The sequence below is a fragment of the Dama dama genome, chromosome 13 (genome assembly GCF_033118175.1).
Source record: "Dama dama isolate Ldn47 chromosome 13, ASM3311817v1, whole genome shotgun sequence".
NCBI classification, from domain to species: Eukaryota; Metazoa; Chordata; class Mammalia; order Artiodactyla; family Cervidae; genus Dama; species Dama dama.
In genome coordinates this window covers 55,634,396-55,642,206 of record NC_083693.1, presented here as the reverse complement: position 1 = coordinate 55,642,206, position 7,811 = coordinate 55,634,396, and the positions used below count along the sequence as shown (strand labels likewise).

Genomic DNA, 7,811 nt, shown 5'->3' with positions numbered 1-7,811 from the left:
AAGAAAGCTGAGTGCCGAAGAATTGATGCTTTTGAACTGTGGTGTTGGAGAAGACTCTTGAGAGTCCCTTGGACTGCAAGGAGATCCAACCAGTCCATCCTAGAGGAGATCAGTCCTGGGTGTTCACTGGAAGGACTGATGCTGAAGCTGAAACTCCAATACTTTGGCCACCTCATGCGAAGAGCTGACTCACTGGAAAAGACCCTGATGCTGGGAGGGATTGGGGGCAGGAGGAGAAGGGGACGACAGAGGATGAGATGACTGAATGGCATCACCGACTCAATGGACATGAGTTTGAATAAACTCCAGGAGTTGGTGATGGACAGGGAGGCCTGGCGTGCTGCGATTCATGGGGTCCCAAAGAGTCAGACATGACTGAGCGACCGAACTGAACTGAACTGAACTGGCCTTTTCACAGTAACAATGAAAAACTTTTAAATCAGTAAATTTTTACAGTGAAGATTTTCTGAAACTTCTATTGAGTGTATTTTAGTATTTCTCTCGACTGTACTGTAGTGTCCCATTTCCAGGCAAGAGGGACTACACTCCACATAGGCATAGTAAACCTAAAGTAATCCTGCCAAGAAGAGAGATCAGAGGTCAGTAGTAGCCTGGATCCTACTTGCAAGCATGCTTTTCAACTTCTCTGAGCTTTTCAGAAATATTAATTCGTAGCCAACAATTTTAAGTTGAGAGATTTTCATATAAAAATTCAGATTTGCAGTTTCTCTGGGGGTGGGGGGGTGGGAATGAAGGCTCTGGCAATGCAAGGGCCAACCCCTACTCTTGTGGCAGGACAACAATTTCCCTTTCCCTCCTCCAGCTGGTCCGGGGTGTCTCCATTTCTTATCCAGCCCACTTGCCTCTACCTTTGACAGGAAACAGAGCAGGTGTAGGAAGGGAAAGAAATGAGTCATCACAAGCTAGGCTGCAGTGAGATCAGGAGGCCTTGAAAGTCAGATGTTTGTACTTTTTCTGTGGTCTATTGGAAACTATTCAAAAACATTTAACAGAAAAGTGGCTTGATAGGATCTAGGGCTTGGGGTGGGAGAAAGACGAAAGGTAGAGAGGGCAAGTAAGTGGAGGTAAGGCCTGAGGCCTAGGTTTGGTAACAGCAGAGTGAAAACACTCTATAAGGTAAAACTGGTAGGATCTGGCCAATGACTGGGAATAAATAAAATAGCAACTTTGAATCACTTTGATAAAGTCTGGGTCATAACCAAGTGTGTAATAAAGCTGTTGCTATTCACTGAACTTTACACTTAAATGGTTTAAGATGGTAAATTTTATGTCAGGTATATTATCACAATTTAAAAAAAGTATGCTATTCAGCAGAGCCAGCCATCTATGATGACAGGTGAATTTTCAGATCTTGAGAGCTCTGAGGTCATTATCGAAAGCCAGGATAACAAGAAATACAAATAGAGAAGGGCTGATGACATTCTTTGGTACTCACAGTTGGGAGGTGGGAAAAGTGAGAGCAATCACAGAGCTGGGAAAATGAGAAGTTTCCACAGAAGCCAAGGAGAAGAGAGTGTCAAGAAATAAGGGTAAAATAATGAAATAAAAGCAGAAAATAATAACAAAGAAATTAATTGATTTCTTAGAAAACCCAAGGCCAAGATTCTTTGAAAATAAAATAATAAAGCAAAAATACCTCAGGAATACCATCATTACTTGCAAATGTGATTATTTACATAGAAAATCTAAGCACTAAAGAACTATTTATAATTATAATTGAGGTCTGCAAGGTATTTAAATTTTTAAAATTTATATAAAAAAAATCTTCCTTTATACCAAAATCAGGATGGCAAAATTCCATGTATAATTTATTTGAAGGAGTAAATGTCTAGGAATAAACATAAGGAATGTGCTGAAACTGCATGAATGAAATGTTTTAATTTTAACTGAAGGACATAAAGGAAAGACTCCACTAAGTAGGCAGTTAATATTCCTTGGTAAGAAGACCAAATATTTTCATTTTATCAGATCTTCCCAAAATACTGTACTGGTTTAATCCCATCATAATCAAAATCGAAACATGATATTTTGAAATTTGAAAACTAATTCTGGATTTATTTGAAGTAATAAACAGGGTAGGTTGGCCACAATTTTGGAAAGAGAAATGAGGGAGTGTTGTCCAACAAGATAATTAAAAACTCCTATGGATGTAAGAATTAAAATGGAAACACTGCTGATAGAATCAATATGTAGACTGAGTGAGCAAAATAATTAAGAATAATATCAGTAATATAATGGCAGCATTATATTGATGATAAAAGAATCATTTAATAGATTGTGCTGAGACAATTGGTTGACTATGGTGGGGGGAATGAGGGGGTTTATCTCATTTTATGCCAAAATATAATGAATGGGCTTCCCTGATGGCTCAGACTGTGAGGAATCCACCTGCAATGTAGGAGACCTGGGTTCAATCCTCAGACTAGGAAGACTCCCTGGAGAAGGAAATGGTTACCCATTCCAGCAGTCTTGCCTGGAGAATTCCAGGGACAGAGGAGCCTGGCTGGGTACAGTCCATGTGGTCCCAAAGAGTCTAACGTGACGAACACTTTCACTTTTTCATTTTTCACAATGGACTTAAGACAAATATGGAAAGAAACATTTTTCTTATGTTACTGTGCATTTCTTTGCTTACCAAGTATCCACATTTCTTGGTTGTTTCTTTTATATCAGCTCATAAAAGGGTTATTTTTACAATTGGATTTCTTCATTTATCGTGCAGTCTGGGCTATATGATAGTATGCCAAGGCTGTATATTGTTATTGTCACCCTGCTTATTTAACTGGTATGCAGAGTACACATGTGAAATGCTGGGCTGGATGAAGCACAAGCTAGAATCAAGATTGGCGAGAGAATGAATATCAATAACCTCAGATATGCAGATGACACCACCCTTATGGCAGAAAGGGAAGAAGAACTAAAGAACCTCTTGATGAAAGTGAATGAGGAGAGTGAAAAAGTTGGCTTAAAAGTCAACATTCAGAAAACTAAGATCATGGCATCTGGTCCCATCACTTCATGGCAAATAGATGGGGAAACAATGGAAATGGTGAGAGACTTTATTTTGGGGGGCTCAAAAATCACTGCAGATGGTGACTGCAGCCATGAAATTAAAAGACACTTCTCCTTGGAAGAAAAGCTATGACCAACCTAGACAGCATATTAAAAAGCAGAGATGTTACTTTACCAACAAAGGTCCATCTAGTCAAAGCTATGGTTTTTCCAGTAGTCATGTATGGATGTGAGAATTGGACTATAACGAAGGCTGAGCACCAAAGAATTGATGCTTTTGAACTGTGGTGTTGGAGAAGACTCTTGAGAGTCCCTTGGACTGCAAGGAGATCCAGCCAGTCAATCTTAAAGGAAATCAATCCTAAATATTCATTGGAGGGACTGATGCTGAAGCTGAAGCGCCAATACTTTGGCCTCCTGATGCAAAGAACTGACTCATTTGAAAGGACCCTGATGCTAGGAAAGACTGAAGGTGGGAGAAGGGGACGACAGAGGATGAGATGGTTGGATGGGTTGGATGGCATCACCAACGTGATGGACATGAGCTTGAGCAAGCTCCGGGAGTTGGTGATGGACAGGGTTCCCTGGCATGCTGCAGTCCATGGGGTTGCAAAGAGTCAGATGAAACTGAGCAACTGAACTGAACTGAATGGGTTATATGAAGAAAACATCCTATTTAGCCTCTAAATATAGCCATATTGCTTTTAATCACTAAAATTGTCACTGCTGGTTCTCAAATCCAAGACCCCGCTATATGACAGAGTTCTCATTTCGGAATCAGTAGGCTTTCTTTCTCCACCCAGTTCAACCACTGACTACACCTTGGACAATTTAATCCTATCAGTAACAAGATTTCTTATTAAAAAATGAAAATAATAATCTGTTGCCTCTTTTCCAAGCCATAGAATATGAACATTAGAAATGACTTCTAGTGCTCGCTTCGGCAGCACATATACTAAAATTGGAACGATACAGAGAAGATTAGCATGGCCCCTGCGCAAGGATGACATGCAAATTCATGAAGTGTTCCATATTTTTATCCATGGCTGATTCATGTTAATGTATGGCAAAAACCACTACAATATTGTAAAGTAATTAGCCTCCAACTAATAAAAATAAATGAAAAAATAAATAAATAAAGAGACATGGGAAAAACAAAAACAAATTCCCAAGCAAGGCAAAGTAGACCCTCCCCAACCGCAATAACCAGATGTTCTAGTCTTAGGTCCTGCCTCCCCACCTGATCCACTTTCCAAGCTTTGCTCACACTACACTTCACCATCCTAAACTATCTGCCTTTCCCCAAGCACACTCCATGCTTCCTGCCTCTCTGCCTGTGTGTATTCCACCTTCGACAGCTGAGGAGCCCTGTTGTATTCTTCCTATGGTAGGAAAATACGTGTCATTTCTTTTCCCCAACCTCTTTCAGCAAAGTCCGCTTTGCGTTCGAGGCTTCCACAGCCGCTTTAAGGAGCTCTAGGCAGTGTCTATTATATTATATTTTAATTGTTTGTGTGCATTATTGGATTCTACCTGGTATACAGCTTATATCAATAAACACTTTATGAATAAAAAAAAAAAAAAAAGAAATGACTTCTAAAGCCCTTAAGGAACTTTCCTCATTTAAAAAATTCTGTATAACCACCCTCGTAGTATTGTGGCTGTTTATTGTTTGCACAGGTGGTAATATGCTCATCCTGACACCATCTGCATTACTTCCTACAAAAGACTGAAAGGTAGTAACTGGAACAGGGCACGGACTAGAAAGACATTAGTACCTGATGGGAATCTGATTTGACTCTCTCAACTGCACTTCCCTTTTGCTTCTTAGTTCCTGCTTTGTATTTCTTTCCAACTTCTCTCAGGCCCTAGGTTTGCTATTGAAGTTTAACAAGTGGTCATTGTTTAACATTTCTCAGTACCTTCCCTAGAGTTCCACCTAGGAAAGTTGTTCTTTATTTGTAAAAATGAAACAGTGGGAAATGGAACTTCTATTGTGTTTTCAAGGAAGGTGGTATCCCAATGCAAATGGGCCAGGTCATCAAAGCCAGTGCTTTCATAGCCCCCATCCACCCCATCCAACACTACAAAATATGTAAAATGATTTTTAAACATCCAATCTCATGGGAAAAAAACAAGTTCTCTTTTTTTGCTAGCAATTTATTTTTTTTAAAAAAAGAGCCTAGTTCTGATTTGGAGATACTCACGGAAAAGTAATGTCGCTGTCCCAAAAGAAGGAAGTATTAAAATTAACATACCGTGTCACACCTGCTGCTCACAATCCAGGTTGACTCTTTACCCTACATGTTGAATGGGACAGAATGAGCAGTAATTTCGCCCTCCTCTTCCTTCCCAAGCATTGAAACTCTGCCTTTTCCTTACTCCTCTACCAGGATGTTCAGTGCCTGAGGAGTGAAGTAGTCAGACAGGCCAAGTGCCAGTCTTCTCTCCTTTCCCACAAAGTCGGTCAGACATAAAAAGTGAGCTCCCAGCCCGAAAGAGCTAAAGGCCCAGGGAGGGCTGCCTGCCTGAATTCTCTAGACTCTTAGACAGGTTGCTCTCTGGTTCTGGCAGGTTTGGTTGTTCCTCCTGTTAGAACAGAAGATCCAGAACTCTACTCTAGACTCTAAAGCAGAAATAAATAAAGCAGACTACCAGATGACTTGCTTCCAAGCCACATGATCACTTCACATAGGGCAAGGAGTCTTAGTCCAGCAGAGTATTACCTGGGGAACTGAGTCAAAGCTCCAGCTGGTTATTGGAATTACTTGTCCTTGACCACCTCCTACAAATAGTCACCTATATATCAGCACCTCGGTGGGAACAGTGACCCATTAAGGATAAGATTTAAGTTGAGTTCATAGCCAAATATCTCAATTCAGTTCCTAAATTTCACACCAACATCAACTCACAATACACAGCACCAAAGTTCCAAAAGAAATGTCCAAAGACAGCCTATCTCATCTAGTAAAATCTTCAGTATTGCAAGGAACATAAAAGTATTCTGAAAATCATATTGGCTTTTGAAATATCACTGGTAGGAATGAGATCTGTCTGCCCACTGATAATAATTTATTAAGAAGTCCAAAAGGAAATGTACAAATATTTTAATAATTTTGCTAAGAAATGGGATAATAGCAATTTTTTCTATTATCCCACACTTTCTATAATACATGCTTTCCTGCCTTTAATCCTAGTAATATCAATAATAATAACTGATACATATCATGTTGGTTAAAAATGATAGAGAATATAAAGAAATGCTGTCTTCAAGCTCCAAAAAGATATTTTTCTAAACTATTCAGAGGCTTCTCTGGTAGCTCAGCTAGTAAAGAATCTGCCTGCAATGCAGGAGACTCAGGTTTGATTCCTGAGTGGGGAAGATCCCCTGGAGAAGGGTAGGGCTACCCACTCCAGTATTCTTAGGCTCACAGAAATTTCAGTGACTATAAAAGCTTAACTTATTTAACTCTTTATAACCAGTACCTAGAGTATGTCCATACCCCTTGTGAATACTCATACATACACACAAAATATATATATACATAAATACATAATAGGCAATAGAACAGCAAAAAGCTCTTTCTGCCTGTTTTTCCTCTCCATGTTTTATCTTCTCTTGCTGGACTTCTGGCCAGAAGAATTAGAGAAAAGAGTCCAGACAACCACCACCACTGTGGAGTGAGAGAGAAATTCCAGAGGAAAGAGAGTCAGAGAAGTTAATCCCCCAATTCTGTGTCTAAACACCATACAAGTCTAGACTGACTTCTGAACCACGCACATGTGGGACAAACTCAAAGCTCAATAACAGTTACTAGAACATATTGTGCTGATTAAAAATCATATAGGAAATAGAAGCAAAGGCTTAAAGAGCTGAACTGAGATTTAGCTGAACTTAACCTCCAGTCTTGAGAAACCTATATGCAGGTCAGGAAGCAACAGTTAGAACTGGACATGGAACAACAGACTGGTTCCAAATAGGAAAAGGAGTAAGTCAAGGCTGTATATTGTCACCCTGCTTATTTAACTTATATGCAGAGTACATCATGAGAAATGCTGGGCTGGATGAAGTACAAGCTGGAATCAAGATTTCTGGGAGAAATATCAATAACCTCAGATATGCCGATGACACCAACCTTATGGCAGAAAGTGAAGAGGAACTAAAAAGCCTCTTGATGAAAGTGAAAGAGGAGAGTGAAAAACTTGGCTTAAAGCTCAACATTCAGAAAATTAAGATCATGGCATCTGCTCCCATCACTTCATGGGAAATAGATGGGGAAACAGTGGAAACAGTGTCAGACTTCATTTTTTTGGGCTCCAAAATCACTGCAGATGGTGACTGCAGCCATGAAATTAAAAGACACTTACTCCTTGGAAGGAAAGTTATGACCAACCTAGATAGCATATTGAAAAGCAGAGACATTACTTTGCCAACAGAGGTCCGTCTAGTCAAAGCTATGGTTTTTCCAGTGGTCATGTATGGATGTGAGAGTTGGACTGTGAAGAAAGCTGAGTGCCGAAGAATTGATGCTTTTGAACTGTGGTGTTGGAGAAGACTCTTGAGAGTCCCTTGGACTGCAAGGAGATCCAACCAGTCCATCCTAGAGGAGATCAGTCCTGGGTGTTCACTGGAAGGATTGATGCTGAAGCTGAAACTCCAATACTTTGGCCACCTCATGCAAAGAGCTGACTCATTGGAAAATACCCTGATGCTGGGAAGGATTGGGGGCAGGAGGAGAAGGGGACGACAGAGGATGAGATGACTGGATGGCATCACC

General features: G+C 40.1%; 1 non-coding gene across 1 annotated transcript; it reads left to right on the top strand.

The window, feature by feature from the left end:
- The first annotated feature begins 3,964 nt into the window (after positions 1-3,964).
- LOC133068751 (U6 spliceosomal RNA) lies at positions 3,965-4,071 on the top strand. The gene has a single exon (XR_009695698.1). It is a non-coding gene; the product is annotated as a U6 spliceosomal RNA (small nuclear RNA).
- Positions 4,072-7,811: the final 3,740 nt, after the last annotated feature.